At 52.7% G+C, this 17198-nt stretch overlaps 1 protein-coding gene across 3 annotated transcripts in view; it reads left to right on the forward strand.

The window, feature by feature from the left end:
• Nucleotides 1–17198, forward strand: part of LOC134364666 (G patch domain-containing protein 8-like) — a 72121-nt gene that overhangs the window by 45842 nt on the left and 9081 nt on the right. For all 3 annotated transcript variants that reach the window (XR_010021866.1, XR_010021869.1, XM_063080691.1), the window contains exons 5-8: nucleotides 5756–5995; nucleotides 9783–9951; nucleotides 14622–14689; nucleotides 15355–15441. The gene's annotated coding sequence lies outside the window, so the exon portion shown is untranslated. The remainder of the gene's footprint in view (nucleotides 1–5755; nucleotides 5996–9782; nucleotides 9952–14621; nucleotides 14690–15354; nucleotides 15442–17198) is intronic.

Consider the following 17198-nt stretch of genomic DNA (forward strand, 5'->3'; position numbering starts at 1 on the left):
CCCGCCTCACCAGAGGGACCCAGATCCTGCAGTGCGAGCAAGTCTACTCGTCCATTAAGGCCAATTCACAAACGTCAGATGCAACATGATTTGATTTTTGTACCACCCGGATGCTTTCCTTATCCACAAATTTGCAGACAAGGAACCCACAGGGGATGCTGGCCGTGCCCTGCCCTGGTGCTCGAGACTGGCCAGGCTGGGCTATGCCAAGTATTTATGGACCAGAGTGGGTGGGGGACTCCCAGGACAGTCCCAGCCAGTGTGACCCTCTGAGATGGCTCTGAGCACTGGCTTAAGGCCAGGCTGACACTGACACCCACGGCCACCCTCCTGTCCCCACACAGCTCTGCAAGGAGGGAAGGGGAGTCCTAGACTACTTAAGGGGGTGGTGCTCAGCTGCAAACAGGGTTGGGACCCAGGTGCCACCCCCACCTGGAGACAGGTGGCCTTGGGGCCCGGCCTTCCTACCTGGGCACTGGCTGTCATGTCCTCCTGCTCCTGGAGGTCACAGGCTTGAGGGCGTCCATCTGGTCTGTCTCGCAGGGATCCAGGAGTCTGGGCCCGTCTTCATGGGTGGAGGTGGGGGCAGCAAAGAACAAGAGAACACCCTTGTGAAAGAATGCCGATGACACAGCCATTCTGCCGTGCCAGGGGACCCCAGGGGGTCTGCTCCTGTGCCCACGGCACCCCTGACTGATGGGCCACACTGAGCCAGCCCACCCCCTCGGCCAGCACAAGGTCCCACCTGGGGGCATGTGGGAGTCCCCCATGGCCCCACTAGACACTCTGGCCAGGGCTCCTTCTGGCCATGTGCCTTTGTGTGCATGTGTGTACATGTGCCCATGTGTGCATAGATACACGGCTCCTGTGAGGGGCCCAATGCTTTATCCTCTTTTTTCACTTAATGTCATCCCATGACACTAGCAATTCCTAGCAATTACTGGAGTTTGGAGAATATTCCTAAAGACTATTCCAGGAGGTTCCACGGTGGCTGAGACTCCAGGGAGTTCAAGCGTGCAGGGTTTTTCCTGGCACCAGCCTTCACTGCAGTCGATGACCAAGGCCCTTGTGGCCCTCTGGCCTCCCAACACCGTCTCCACTCTCCCTGGTGCTGCAAATCTGGCTTCAAGTCCCCCATGAACCCCTGTATCCCATAACTCAATAAGCTCTCGTAACCCAATAAGGACAAGACCAGCAATCCAATAAAAAACTGCCCAATGAAATAACAGAGTCAGTAGAGAAAACACAAATGACCCCTTTTACACAATGACACAAATCACCCCCATAGTCAGAGAGAAGCAGATTAAAACTATGAGTTGCCACTGTCAACTGTGTGAAGGACAAAGTTCCAGTGGTTTCTGTAGCAGCCCAGCCTCCCTGTCCATCATCACCAGCCTCAAAGTCACCTGCATTCACCTGAGCCCAGCCTCCCACCTGAAACGTACCTTCCTTCCCATCCCGAGCCCCTCCACATCAGGCTCCCTGCTGTGAAGTGGCGCCTGGGGTCTCTGCTTCCACCACAGGCACGGGTGCGCTGCCGGCTTTCCTGCGACCTTAGCCATCTTTATGCAGCTTAGGACCTGTCTGTGCAACTGGGCTGTGAGTTTCCAGAAAGCAGGGCCTGCATCTGAGCAACCTTTACACCTCCATGGCAGTTAGCAGAAAAATGTCATGTCACCAGTGTTCAGGAAATGGGAGATTAAGTCAGTGAAGTCACAGCACACCAGTCCCCTGCTGAAAACCCTCCAGTCTCCCCACTTTCCTGAGAATGCAATCCCACCTCCCTGCATGGACTTCAGGCCTGGCTTGATCCAGGCTCTTGTCCCCTCACACCCACCTCTCCTGTCCCCGGGCCTCCTGCCTGTGGCCTCTGCTGGTGCTGGGTATTGTATGTGGAATACCCCCACCCCCACCCCAGACAATCCAACACCTCTTTGTTCAGGTCTTGCCTCATGTGTCCCATCCTGTCAGGGACACATGCGTCCCCCGATCCTGTGTGAAGGAGCCCCCACTCTCCCCAGCTGCTGTCTAACTGGTGCCCAATTTTTATTTCCTCGCAGAAGATGAACTGAAATTAGCTGGCTCCTGTGCCAATTTATTCTGTCTCCCTGACCAGGGCCTGTCTGGCCCCCCGCACCCAGTGCCCAGTGGACATGTAAGAGAAGCAATGTTGAATTTAGACATTTTGAACCTAAGGTGGTCGACTTAATTTGTGTGTGTGTGTGTGTGTGTGGCTGGCTGGTATGAGGATCTGAGCCCTTGACCTTGGTGTTATGACGCCGCATTCCAACCAACTGAGCTAACCGGCCAGCCCCCATTTACCTTTTCTAATGGCAGGTTACATTTCTGTTGGGTGGATGTCCCATGAGTTGTGATTCCTCAGTGGAGGGACATTTAGATTGTTTTCAAGTTTCTTTTTTTTCAGCAGCTGGCCAGATATGGGGATCTGAATCCGTGACCTTGGGGTTATAAGGCTGCTTGTTTTTAAGTCTTAAACTGAACTCTCTTCATAAAGGGACCCTAAAGTTGCTAGCCCTCTCTCTTTGTGACTATAAACTCTGGTTGGTTTCTAAAAGTGATGTCTCTTGTTTCTTAAAGTTGCATAGAAACAAAGTTACCCCCATCTCAGAGCCCAAGGGGCTCTTGGGAGCAGTTGGTGGCCTGACACCAAGGGGACTTTACCGGGAGCTGCAGGGCCAGCTGCTGGGCTGTCCTCCACAGCAGGGCATGAGTGGGCTTCTGGGAGCACAGCAGGGCCAGGTGCATGTTCCTGTCCCCCCGCAGCAGGCGGCCTTCCACCGGGATGCCGACCCACATGATGCCCTTCAGGATCTGGGCCAAGGGGCAACGCCGCTGTACAGACAAAGCCATCAGGGAAGGGAGGCTGGGTACTCTGGCCGCTCCACTCACAAGCTGCAGGGACCCTGGCAATTTGTGGAGCAGCCTCTGTGACTTGATTTCCTCATCTGTAAAATGGGACCAAGCCCACTTTGCAAGTCAGAGGCACTTGCTGGGATGAAATGAGACACCATGCGATACATCTAAGAGGTGCCAATGCCGGTCGGTGGGAAAGGACACTGGCCTTTCGTGCAGAGCTGCCCAGTCAGTGGAACACATCAGGTCACTGGACAGCAGGCATACCCATCCTCTCCTTACGCCTCATGAGTTATGACAGCTCCATGGCTCAGAGATTTTCCTTTTCAGGATTTGCTGCATCAGGGCTGGCGGCTGGCTCAGCTGGGCAGAGTGTGGTGTTGAAACACCAAGGTCACGGGTTCAGATGTCGCATTGCATTTTGGATTCGCTCTGGCCCCAGAGGTGGATGTAACAGACTGGGGAGGCTCTTGTGCTTAAGCTGAGGGGTGGGCTGTGGGTGTCCATCATGTTAGGACACTGTCACTCCCAGGTACAGGACACGCATGTACTTCTATACAGACCAAATGCTAAGGTAGAAGGAGGCCACCCACACTCGGCATAATCACCCAGGCACAAAAGGCCACATAGCGTGTGATTCCACTTACATGAAACGTCCAGAACAGGCGAATCCACAGACATGGAGGGTGGGTTAGCGGGTACTTTAAACGAAATGGGAGTGAGTGTTTAATGGGAACAGGGTATCAGTTTGGGAAGATGAGAAAGTTCTGGAAATGATGGTGTGATGGTCACACGACAATGTAGATGTGCTTAATGCTGCTGAACTGTGCGCTTAAACACGGTTAAAATGGTGAAATGTATGTTATGTGACAATGAAAAAGTAGCTACTGAGAGAGGAAGGCCTTGGGACAGCTGACCCCCTTGTGGGTGATTTAAATCGTGTGACAGCTGACCACCACAAGGGGGGGCTGTCTCATCTCCTGATAATCATGGTGATTCACTCCGGCTCTCAGTGACATTGTGTCCCCTGATTGCTTAATCACTCTGTGAGGTGGGGAAGACATCTCAGAACCTCCCTGAGCTTCCTTTTGCAGGTGAGGAAACTGAGGTTTACAGGGATGCTGAATCCTTCACGAACTCCATTTTTGGATGCGCCTCTGATAGCAAAAGGGAATGTCTGCCGCTCAAACAACAGCTGTCACCAGCTGCCACCAGACCTCACTTGGAGCCTCAAAGCTCAGGCTCTGAGATTTGGGGAACGCCCCAGCAGGCCACAGGGTGTTCGAGGCTGATCAGAGGTGGGGGCTCCTCCTGGCCCACTTACCATTTTTCCCCTTGACAAACTGGAGGTTCTGGGCTCCTGCTCCAAGCTCACACTGCAAGCCCACCCCTGCATTCACTGGGGGAGGAAATGTTTGGTCCTTTTCCCTCAGAATGTTGCTGATCCTCCCTGAGGGCTCGAGCAAGCTGGGGACACAGAATTTACTTGGCAGGTAAAACGGACAAGAGAGAAAAATGGATAGATGCTTTTGTTTTTCATAAACCACATGAGAATCTGGGAAATGCCTCCTCTAAATTAGTGGTTCTGAACTTTGTGTGCACAGAAATCAGCGGCAGGGTGGAGGGGCAAGAGCTGTAAAAATGCAGAGTTCCAGGTCCCAGCCCCCAGCCTGACACCATGACACAGCAGGTCCAAGGCAGGGCCCAGCAATCTCCACCGTGAAATACGGGTGATGGGATGCCACACACTCAGTCTGAGTGACACCGTGAGACATGGCTTTTGGGACACTGGGTGACTATGGCTCTTGGGACAGGAAATCTCCCTGACACCCACCACCCTGTCCCTGCAGCCCACCTTCTGTGGCTGAGGCAGAGCCCTGGGAGGCAGAGGTGGCCTGGGTCTACTCATAGATGGACAGCAGGGCCTCGTCTTCCATGGCAAAGTACACGGGCACAGTGGTCTCCATGACCATCTTCTCAGGCTCCATCTCCGTGAATTGTTGCAGACAAGACACTCATTTAGGACAGGGCACAGGAGGGCATGGTGCCCCCCAGCTGTCCTTGGAGGGCACACAGGCACCAGTGAACCACCCAGCACTAAGCCGGCCTCAGGAGAGCGTGAGCTTCCCCCACCCCAAGCCTGTCATCTGCAAGAGCGTCCCCACCCGGGGTCTCCGGTGCGATCCTGTCAGCCTGTTCATTCAGAGCAGCCTCTCTCCCGCCTGGCACCATCGACATTTGGGCCAGCTCCTTCTATGTGGTGGGTGTCCTGGGCACTGCAGGTGCTGAGCAGCGTCCCTGGCCTCTGCCCACTCTATGCCAGAGCACCCTGTATTAGTCTGTTTGTGTTGCTTATAACAGAATACACAGAACTGGGTGATTTATAAAGAAAAATGAAATTTATTGCTTGCAGTTTCTGAGGCTGGGACGTTGAAAGTCCATCTGGTGGTGGCGACAGCAACCCGGGGTCTCACTTGCAAGATGGTGGAAGCAGAGAGAGCAACAGACAGACTCTCCTCTTCTTTTAAAGCCCTCAGAACCACGCCCCTGACCACCATTTTTAACCCATTCACTACTGCACGGTCCTGCAATCCAATCACCTCTTCAAGGCTCCACCTTTCCATTACACTTATAGGATTTCCCACCCTCTTAACAGTCACAGTGGAGGCTAAGTTTCTTTTTTTAAAGATGACCGGTAAGGGGATCTCAACCGTTGGCTTGGTGTTGTCAGCACCACGCCCAGCCAGTGAGCGAACCGGCCATCCCTATATAGGATCCGAACCCGTGGCCTTGGTGTTATCAGCACCGCACTCTCCCGAGTGAGCCACGGGGTCGGCCCTCAACCACTTTTTGATCACGTTTTATTTTTCTTTCACACCAGGCTCCCGCCCATCCCGGCAGGCCCGGCCCCCGTCTCCCAGCAATGCCTGACGCGCCTCTGCAGGCCGGGAGCTAGTGCGCAGGCGCGCCGACCTGCTTGCCCCAGGCGGGCCCCGCCCCGCGACGTCGCCCTGCGTGTGCGCTCCCGGCTGGGCCCCCGCCGATTCTTCCGACATGGCGGCTGCACTGGTCGTGCTGCTGGCTCTTTCCCTGTTCGGTGGCTGAGGAGACTCCGCGACCGGTGAGGAGAGGCCGGGGGTCGGGGGATACCAGGGAGCCGAGGGTCCGGTCACCGAGAAGCCGGGAGCCGGGGACCCTGAGGTCCGGGGGAAAGGGGAGCCGGAGTTCGGGGAAAAGGGGAGCCGGGAGCCGGGTATCCGGAGGTCGGGGGAACTGGGGAGCCGGGAGCCGGGTAGCCGGAGTTCGGGGGAAAGAGGAGCCGGGAGCCGAGGTTCGGGGGCACAGGGAAGCCGGGAGCCGGGGGTCGGGGGCACAGGAAAGCCGGGAGCCGGTGGTCGGGGGGACCGGGGAGCCGGGTAGACGGAGTTCGGGGGGACAGAGGAGCCGGAGTTCGGGGGAAAGGGGAGCCGGGAGCCGGGCTCCGGGGAGCTGTGAATCGGGGGAGCCGGGAGCCGAGGTTCGGGGCACCGGGGAACCGGGAGCCGGGGAGCGGGAGGTCGCGGGGACCGGGGAGCCAGGGGTCGGGGGGACCGCGGAGCCGGAGCCGGGGGACAGGGTGGACCCGGAAGCCGGGAGCCGGGCTCCGGGGAGCCGGGGATTGGGGGACCGTGGAGTCGAGTGTCGGGGGCGAGTCGGGAGCCAGGGAGTACAGGGTCGGGGGCACTGGGGAGCAGGGGGTCGGGGGGCCCGGGTGGACCAGGAGCCGGGGAGCAGGGTGTCGGGGGATGAGGGGTTGAGGCCATGGTTTGTAGAGTCTGGAGCAAAGGCCGTGGGATGGAAGCCCTGGACTTGGAGGGTCCTGGGGGTGAGCAGCCCCTGACCAGGGGGCGCCTTCTTGGCAGGGACGGCGCTGGAGGTGAGAGGAAAGCCTGGAGTTCGTGGGGTTGGCGGCAGTGCTTGGGAGTGAAGTCCCCGAGGTATCGGAGGGCTCTGTGGGTTCTCAAGCAGAGCTGTCCCCCAGGTGTCCCAGAGGTGCTTCTGTCCTGGTGTCTGTAAGTGTGAAGCCCTGGGTTTGCTGGTGGGGTGGGGGTCCCTGGCTGAGGTGTAGGTCGAGGAACTAACCTGACCCCTGGGCGAGGGCATATGCAGGCGGCCCACCTGCCCGTCTTTGCGGCTGGTGGGAGGGAGGCCCCATGCCTGGGTCCTTGGACTTTCCTTTTGGACTGGAGCCAGGGGTCAGAGGCCTGTCTAGCACCTGCTCAACCCACCCTCCTGGGGACTGGGTCCTGCAGAGCCTGGGGAGGAGACCTGAGAGAGGGATAACGAGGGGTGGCACGCCCTGCCTGTGGGGTGTCAGAGCGAGAGACTCTCCCCCAACCCCAGGACTCCCTGGGGCCCTGCATGGTTGGTCCTGTTTGAAGAGTGGGCCATTGTCCTCCACTGGGCACTGGGACCAAGTGTGTGTAAACAGCCCCCGAAAGGGTCAGGCCTGGCTGGGGCCTGGACCGGATTGTCATTCTTTGCAGGATTTAGCTCTAGCGTCTTGCCCCAGTATGCACCTGCCCCCTGTGTTCCGTCCACAACGCGAAGCCGGTGTTAGGCTCCAGTGAAGGGCCCTGGCTGCGCGGGCAGGTGGGAGATCCCAGAGTTTGATGCATATTGCTCTCTGATTTTGTCTCATTTGGGGGCACAGGATAAGATGGCACCCTCATCCTTTTTCAAGTGGGGAAACTGAGGCCCGGGAGGGGAGTTGAGGTTTTTCAAGGTCACAGTGAGGTCGCCTTGGGCACCCAGTTCAGAGCAGGGAATGTGGAGAGCTGTTTTTAGCAGACTCCCATGGCCTCTGGGTCTCAGTGCTGTGCACAGGACTGGACCATGTTTTGAGGGAGGGCACACGTGGTATAGAGACTGGTTGTGGGAAAATGGACTGGGGTATATTTTCCCAGGAGAAAAGTAAGACAGCGTCTCTTCTGCTTGATAGAAATTTTTTTTCCTTATTGAGACCCCAGTTTGGTTCTTGGTTAAAGATTCCTAGGGACAGACACATAGGGAGGCACGTGTAGAAGCAGAGGTCTGGGGGCTCTTGGAGAGGTAGGAGTGGCCTAAGCCGGGTCAGCTGTCCTGAGCAGGGAACCGCAGGACCAGGGAGGGGCTGCCTCTTGTAGGAGCTTCGCCATGTCCATCTCCTCTTCCTTGTAATCAGAGTAGTCCTTTAGGAAATGCCTCTCAAGAAGGGCATTGGCCCAGCAGCCAGGCAGCTCTCTGAAAGACACAGAACCCCTGGCGAGGTGAGTGCAGGACCGGTGGGAGCAGGTGGTGTGGGCTCGTGTTGTGGGTACAGATAGGGTGGGGCTGGGTTGATGGGTGCATTTTCAGGGGGCCTGGACCCATGGCTCCATTTTCAGCGGTATGAGTCCGTGGGTACAGTTTGGTGCGAGTTGGGCCCATTGGTGCACTTTTCTGAGGGCTAGGCCCGTGGTTGCACTTGGGGGCAGCTGGGCCAGTGGTAGTGCTTTGGTGGGGGCTGAGCACACGGTAGTGCTTTGCGGGGGCAGGGCCCGTGTGTGTGCTTTGAGGGGGACTGGACCTGTGGGTGCGGTTGGTGGGGGGTGGATTCGCGAGTGCAAATGCGGAGTGCTGAACCCGCAGGTGTACTTTGTGGGGGCTGGATACGTACGTAGAGTCGGGTTTGAGCTGGGCCCCTGTGTGCATGTGGGTGGGGGCAGGGCGCATGGGCGTGCTTTGGGTGGGGCTGGGCCTGTGGATGCACTTTGGTGGGGGCTGGGCCCATGGTTGCACTTTGGTGGGGACTGGAAATGTGGCTGCAGTCATTGGGGCCTGACCTGTGCATGCAGTTGGGTGGGGACAGGGCCCGTGGGTTCACTATGTTGGGGGCTTGTCCCGTTAGTGCAGTTGGTGGGAGGTGGCGCTTCTGGGTGCAGTGGGGGAGGCACTGGCCATGGGTGCAGTCGTGTAGGGGCTGAGCACTTGGATGTACATTGGAGAGGACGTGTCCTTGGGTTTACTTTGAGGGAGGCTTGGCCTGTGGGGGTACTTTGGTGGGGACTGGCCCCGTGGGTGCAATTCAGTGGGGGCTTGGCCTGTGGGTGCAGTTCAGTGGGGGTCTGTGTTAAGACTATTGATATAAATTTGGGGGTCATTGTCATATAGCGGGTACTTAAAGCTATGAGACTAAATGAAGCTGATGTCAGAGGTAGGGTCTGACCTGACTGGTGGGGGGGGTGTCGGGGGGCAGATAGTCCTCCTCAACCGCCTCAGTCCTCTTGTCAGGTTCTTGACCCCACCAGAGGAAAGAATTCACGGGCAGACTCAAGGTAGAAAGAACCAGTTTAATAGAACAGAGAAGAAATATTGGTTCCATAGAGAGAGTGCAGCCTAGCTCCAGAGACCAGAGCATGGCTCGGACCAAGTGTAATATACATGTAAGTTCAGTACAGACATGAGGTTTAACTCCAAAATGAGAATTAAGCGAGTTCAGCAGAGAGCGCAGGTTGGCTCAAGAGTGCGAGCAGGTACCTGGTGAAGGTAAGTTCTGTGCACAGTTAAGCAAACACACCTCAGCCAGGGCAGCGCAGGCTGCCTCCAGGACAGTCAGCAATGACCCCGATTTGGCGTCTGTGGGTTCTTTGCATAAGGAACATTCAGTGAAGGGGGTGGCCCCCAGTTATGGAACATTAGTCTTGGACACGCTGAGTCCGTCTCTTCCTGGAGCGTGTTCGTTGGTCAGACCCTATTGCACGCAGCAGGTACATACATTCAAGAATTTCCTGTCCTCTCTCCAGAGCACGCCCAGCCACTGGATTGGCATGAGCCTGCAGCTTGTGGTCACGTTTTCCCCATGTTGATGCTAAAAATAAGTCTAAGTGGCAACTGTAACTTTCCTCCAGGGAAGAACCCAGAGGAGGGGGCCTGAGACCTCAGGGAGTGGCTGGAAAGCCGGAGACGTGTCCTGGAACCCAGAGCCAGGGAAACCGAACACCTTCTGTGTCAGCATCGTTGATTGGAGACTGTGAATGTAAAAAGAGAAGTCCCAGGACAGAAGCCAGGTGAGAGAAGGTGAGTACGGATGCCTCGAGTGGGGTGACATGTGAGTCGAATCTTCAAGATGGGGTAGAATTTGATCAGTAAGTGACGAAAGACGACATGTTAGATGACAAAAAAAGAAAACCAGACCAAGGTTGTGAGTGCAGTTGGGGGAGGGCTGCGCCAGAGGGTGTTGTAGCCGTGGGTGCAGTTGGGGATGGCTGACCATGGGTGCACTTTGCTGTGGTCTGGGCACATGGGTGCAGTTAGGATGGTTGGGCTCAGGTGTGTACCCGGGGGTGGGGGGTCCTGGTCCCATGCGTGCACCTGGGTGGGGGCTGGGCCCGTGTGGGTAGCTGGTGGGTCTGGGCCCATGGGGGCAGTTGGGTGGGGTCTGGGCCCGTAGGTGCAGTTGAGTAGGCGTCGGTCACTGAGTGTACTTTTGGGGGTGCTTGGTCCATGGGGGTACCTTGGGGTTGGCTGTTCCGATGGGGAACTTTGGCAGGTACTGGGCCCTTGGTTGCATTTCGGGGAGGGCTGGGCCAGAGGGTTCTGTGACTGTGGGTGCAGATGGGGCTGGATGGCCCGAGGGTGCAGTTGGGTGGGGCTGGGCCGTTGGGTGCAGTTTGGATGTTTGGACTGAGCTGTGTAGCTCGGGCAGGTGGGGGTCCTGGTCCCACGTATGCACCTGGGTGGGGGCTGAGCCCGTGTGGGTAGTTGCTGGGGCTGGGCCTGTGGGTACAGTTGGGTGTGTGCTGGACCTGTAGGTGCAGTTGAGTTGGCCTGGGTCCGTGGGTGTAATTCTGTGGGGGCTGGGCCCGTGGATACTGTTGGGTGGGGCTGGGCCCATGGGTACAGTTGGGTGGGGGCTGGGTCCGTGTGGGTAGTTAGTGGGGCTGGACTCGTGGGTACAGTTTGGTGGGGGTTGGGCCCGTGGGTGTGGTTGAGTTGGCCTGGGTCCGTGGGTATAATTCTGGGGCGGCTGGGCCGGTGGATGCTGTTGGGTGGTGCTGGGCCTGTGGGTGCTGTTGGGTGGGGGATGGGCCCGTAGGTGCAGTTCAGTTGGCCTGGGCCCGTGGTTGTAGTTCTGGGCGGGCTGGGTTCGTGGGGGTACATTGTGGGGAGTGCGCTGGGCCCATGGGGGACTTTGGAGGGTACTGGGCCTGTGGTTGCATGTTGGAGAGGGCTGGGCCAGCGGGTTCTGTGCCTGTGGGTGCTGTTGGGTTGGACCTCGCCCGTGGGTGCAGTTGTGTGGGGGTAAAGGCCATGGGTGTAGTTGCTTTGGCCTGGGCCTGTGGGTGTCCTTTTTGGGTTGCTCGGCTCATGGAGGTACCTTGGGAGGGGTTGGGTCCGTGGGGATAGTTTGGCGGGTTCTGGGTCCATGGGTGTATTTGGGGGAGGACTGGGTCAGAGCGTTCTGTGCCTGTGGGTGCAGATGGGGCTGGGCCCATGGGTGCAGTTCGGATGGTTGGGCTGAGGTGTGTAGCTGGGTGGGGGGGGGTCCTGGTCCCATGCATGCACCTGGGTGGTGACTGGGCCCGTGTGGGTAGTTGGTGGGGCTGGGGCCGTGGGTGCAGTTGGGTGGGGGCTGGGCCTGTAGGTGCAGTTGAGTTGGCCTGGGTCCGTGGGTGTAATTCTGGGGGGGCAGGCCCCATGGATGCTGTTGGGTGGGGCTGGGCCCGTGCGTGCAGTTGGGTGGGAGCTGGGCCCGTAGGTGCAGTTGAGTTGGCCTGGGTCCGTGGTTGTAGTCCTGGGGGTCCGGGTTCGTGGGGGTACCTTGGGGGGGCGGTACTGGGCCCGTGGGGGGCTTTGGCGGGTATTGGGCCTGTGGTTGCATTTTGGAGAGGGCTGGGCCAGAGGGTTCTGTGCCTGTGGGTACAGATGGGGCTGGCTGGCCCGAGGGTGCTGTGGGGTGGGGCTGGGCCCGTGGGTGCAGTTGTGTGTGGGTCAAGGCCACGGTTGTAGTTGGTTAGGCCTGGGCCGGTGAGTGTCCTTTTGGCATTGCTGGGCCCATGGAGGTAACTTGGGAGCTGGGCCCGTGGGGGTAGTTTGGCGGGTGCTGGGTCCATAGGTGCATTTCCAGGAGGGTTGGGCCAGAGGGTTCTGTGCCCGTGGTTGCAGTTGGGGCTGGCTGGCCCGTGGGTATAGTTGGGTGGGGGCTGGGCCCTTGGGTGTACTTTAGAGGGTGGTGAATTAGTCCATTTTTCTTGCTTCGCAGAAAATACTTGGAATTGGGTAATTTCTAAAGGAAACAAAAGTTATTGCTTGCAGTTTCTGAGGCTGAGAAGTCCAAAGTCCATCTGGTGTTGGTGACAGTGACCCAGGGCTCTCACACTGGAAGGTGATGGAAACAGAGAGCAAAAGGCAGACTCTCGTCTTCATTGAACGCCCTTAGAGTCCCGCCCCGAGCACCATTTTTAATCCGTTCACTACTGCGAGGTCCTGCAATCCAATCACCTGTTCAGGGATCCACCTTTCAATGACCAAAGTAGGATTTCCCACCCTCTTAACAGTCATAGTGGGGGCTGAGTGGCTAATACATCAAACCTGGGGGACACAATTCAAGCTTCACGCAGTCTTGGGGGGAACATAATTCCACCCACTACAGGGGGTTTTGTCCTTGGGGGTACTTTGAGGAGGCTGGACCCGTGGGTGCGTTGGGTGGTGGGCTGGTCCGGTGGGTGTAGTTTTGTGGGGTTGTGCCCATGGTTGGAGCTGGGGTGCAGCCAGGCCCTTGGGTGGAGTTGGGGGGGCGGCTGTGCCCGAGGGCGCAGTTGTGGGGAGCTGAGCCCATGGGTGCCCTTTGGTTTGGGACAGGGGCCGTAGGTGCGGTTTGGCTGGGGGCGGAGTCCGTGGGTGCAGTTAATGGGGGTGGGGGGCCTTGGATGCAGTTGGTGGAGGGACAGCCCGTGGGGGCGGGGCCCATGGGGACAGTTGGTGGGGGCTGGGCCTGTGGGAGCAGTTGTTGGGGCTTTGGGCTGTGAGGGCAAGTTGGGTGTGCGATGGGTCAGAGGGGGCACTTTGCTGTGCGCGTGTCCCGTGTGTGCAGTTGGTGGGGGCTGGGACCTTGGGTGCAGTTGGAGAGGGCTGGGCAATGAGGGGCCTGTCACCAAGGATGTAACTGTGGGGGACTGGGCCCGTGGGTGCGGTTAGGATGGTTGGACTCAGGTATGTAGCTGGGGGGGTGGGGCCTGGTCTCCTGCGTGCACCTGATGAGACGTTATGAAAGTGATATTGCACCTAGGAAGTCATTTTTATAACCTGTCTTTAATTTGGTCCTTTTGCTAAAGATTGCAGTCACTGCTTATTTATTATACCATTGGGCATAAGGTAGTAATGCATTTATATTTTGTTTACTGGCAGTCTTTGATATTACCTAAAAGAAGAAGTATTTGAGAAAAATTTTTTTTCTAACATGAGATGTTCTTTGTTACTTAAACTTTTTTTTTACTATGGTAATTATTTCTAATTATCTCCCTGTTTATTGTTAACAAACAATAATGGGATAATGGTGATAAATAGTTAAACTTCTGAATTTGTTTTTCATTCTGTTTTTTAAAATATATAGAGCAACTGGATAAAAGTGGTTGTTGGTCACTTTGAAAATGGTTTCTTCTTTTATCTGCAGGACCAAAACCAGTCACGATAATGGCATTTAAGAAAAAAATTTTTTTGGTAATACCTCAGATTTAGCCTGAGAAAACTAAATTTTCAGCCCAAAGGTATAATATATATGTGTGTATAACAACAACCAAAAAAACGATTGTGTACACTAGCATAAGTGAGATGATGATGAGGGAAGTAAACATTATTTTTTTTCACTAAAGGTGTACAACGGATAAGGTAAGTCCTCTTTTCAGTGGGCTTACATCACAATAAACAGCGCAAGTTGTGATGTAAAACAGCTGTGGTAGTAAAGTGCTTGTCTGCCTCATTTTGCTTTGTTTGGCTGGTTATGAGTGGATTAAATATACATTTATTTAAAACCATTTCCAGCATAGGTTGATTAGTTTAAAGTCAATTTTCTTTGCAACTAGTCCTTTTCACAGCTTACCGGTTACTACAGTTAAATCCCCTCTGGAAAATGGGACATCAGAGCACCAGTTTAAAACTATTCTTTGTCCCTAAGGGCAACCAACTGTTGCTTTTTATTTATATTTTTTATAGTTCCATTTAATTGTAAAGCATCTTTGGAAAACCAAAAATAAAAAAACAAATAAACATACTGAGTTGTAATTACAGAGTTTTACTGCATCATGCTTGAAGATGTACTTTTTCTACTTAAGCATATCAGTTCAGATATTTATTACCAGTTTTAAAAGTATTTGTGGGAGAATATCAGTGGCCAAACTGAAGTGATTCTTGGTCAGAAGTTACTTTGGGGATATTTTTTAAAGAAAATAAACTTACAAAGTTTTAAATTTTAAACCTCCTAGTGCCATTGTTTAGAAGTGCTTTGTTTTGCTTATTAATTAATTTTGCCTTAGTAATCCAGAATTATCCCCAACTGGAAAGTCAACCAAGGTAGTTGGTTAGGAAAGGAAGGTTTGGGTATAAGCTGTGAGAATGGTTTGTGTTTGGTTCACTGTAGCTTTCTGGTCTCTGCACTCCAAGGCAAGATCTCTAACCACCCAAACACGATGTGTAAAGTGAGCTGTTGGCTTGGCTTTGCATCTTACCTTGATTATGTGTTCCTGTTACAGGGAGAACAGATCCCATTCCAATTGTTGTCAAGTATGATGTCATGGGCATGGGTCGCATGGAAATGGAGGTAAATTGATCATATTAACTCACTCATTTTATTGGGTATTTAAAATTGGTATTAATTCCAAATTCAGATGCCAGTGCATCTGAATACATTTATCAGATGGAATATAGTTTTAATACTTTCTGGACAATTAAAAATATATTTTACATTCTTATTTAGTGCTACCTTTGAGGCACATAGGGTGTAAATAATGTTCTTGTTTTAACTGGGGCATAAAGAAGTTTGAGTGGTTTACCCAGGATGAAAAAGCAAAACAAGATCAAACTTAGACCCAGGCCCTGGTGCTTTTTTCAGACAACAGTGTTGCTCAGCTCTTAAAATATTTGTTGAGCTAGAGGCTTTATGTACAGCTGTCATCTGTGATATCTGCATTTCATTGCCTAAAATATTTTTTCCATTTACTCTTAGTTCTTTGGCATTGAATATTGAAGTGAAATCTGTTATCATCAATAAATGTGCCTGTTGGGAACCAGCAGCATGAGAGGATTGATTAATGAACTGTCCTTGCATGCTATTTTCTCTACAGGATGACAGAAAAGCAAGTAGCAGCTAAGCAAAATACAAGTTTTTTTGTTTTCAAGCAACACTGTAGTTGTGCAAATGACTTTTTTATAGCTAATATGGGGATACTTTAGGAATTGAGACTAATTATAAATATTTGTGTCAAGCTTGATTATGCTGAAGATGCTACCAAATGGCTCCATGTCCTGGAAGTGGAAAAAGAAGACACGGAAAAGCTGAGACAAAAGTACAAGGTACTTAAATGAAGCCATTTCTTTTTTTTTTTTAGTTAAAAAAATTTTTTTTATTGAAGCATAATTGATTATACATATTTTGGGGGTATGGAGAATGAAGCCATTCTTGTGTAGAGTTTGCTCACACTAAAGAAAAAAAAGAATCTATGTTGATGACAACATTTGTTTGACATTTGGTGGTGATTAGAAGTTGATCTCAGGTTTCTTTTACTTTCCTATTTATAGCCTTTGTAAAAACTATAGAGATAATAATACCTATTCATAAGTTTGTTGGGAAGATTACATTAGTGTTTGAAAACACAGTGCTGGATGCACAGTAGGTAGTCAAGTTAGCAGAGCTGTAAAAATTGAGTCCTTTGAGAGCTTGATACCAATTGATAAGGCTTTCCTTTTCTTTTTCTTTCTTTCTTTAAATTTTAAGAACAAATTGAGAACTTTTTTTGTTCATAGTTAATTAAATCAGTTCCAAAGCAGAGATTTGTCTTGTCCTATGGAAGTATCAAGTTGAATTTACTCTTTCAGTATTTTCCTTTTTTTTTAAGGTGCTAATTATAGAAAACTGCAATTTAGGACATGTTATCAGTTAGCTTTCAAAAAGGCTGACTAGGGGGCTCACTGGTTAGCTCAGTTGGTTAGGGCTCAGCCTTATGACACAAAGATCATAGGTTTAGATCCCCTTACTGGAGAGCCACCAAAAAAAAAAAAAGGACTGATCAAGGAACATGCTTTTGTGTGTGTGTGTGTGTGTGTGTGTGTGTGTGTGTGAGACCGGTAAGGGGATCAGAACCCTTGGCTTGGTGTCGTCCGCACCGCGCTCAGCCAGTGAGCGCACTGGCCATCCCTAAATAGGATCCGAACCCGCCGCAGCTGTGCTCCCAGCGCCGCACTCTCTCGAGTGAGCCACAGGGTCGGCCCAAGGAACATGCTTTTTAAGGTGTTCTAGTGTACCCAGTCTCTACTATAAAATAGCTAAATTTGAAGAAAAGAAACAAGCTTAATTAAGACTATCATATAGAAACTGATTTTGGTTATGATATTTAAGGTGAGAAAAGGGTTTTATTTTTTAAAAATCTGTTCTACCATAAGAAAGAGAAGAAACAAAGCCATATCCTTTTAGTTGTGCGAGTTACCCAGTGATCTATAAGAGACCTTATAAAAGTGTCACAATTTGGGCCGGCCCGTGGCTCACTCGGTAGAGTGCGGTGTTGATAACACCAAGGCCCCGGGTTCGGATCCCATATACGGATGGCCGGTTCGCTCACTGGCTGAGCGTGGTGCTGACAACACCAAGTCAAGGGTTAAGATCCCCTTACCGGTCATCTTTTTTAAAAAAAAAAAAAAAAAAAAGTGTCACAATTTGTTTGCACTGCCTATAAATTTAGCCTAGGTATCTTGAATTCCCTAAATTGGTGAGGAAGAGTTAAAGAGGTAATTTTCCAACTTGAGGCCATAAGAATCAGTTGTCATTCTTGGAAGTCAAAGATCTGTTATTTCTTTTTGTTGTTAAGATATATAAAACTTCGGTATAAATTAAGATAACTATCTAAAGACTTGAAAACATTTGCTTCTGTTTTGAATTTTTAGTGCTGTCTGGATTACATTTAAGTGATTATAGGTATTGTAGAGGGAGTAAAATTGAGTTAATTTACCTATTTCAATATTCTAAGTAATTATGAGTGAAGAAGTAGGCATTTTCCCTGCCTCATTATGTCCCAAGCAGTGATAGAAAGAAATTGAAGGAAGTAGCAGCTGTGGGA

Source organism: Cynocephalus volans, chromosome 16 (genome assembly GCF_027409185.1).
Source record: "Cynocephalus volans isolate mCynVol1 chromosome 16, mCynVol1.pri, whole genome shotgun sequence".
Classification (NCBI taxonomy): domain Eukaryota; kingdom Metazoa; phylum Chordata; class Mammalia; order Dermoptera; family Cynocephalidae; genus Cynocephalus; species Cynocephalus volans.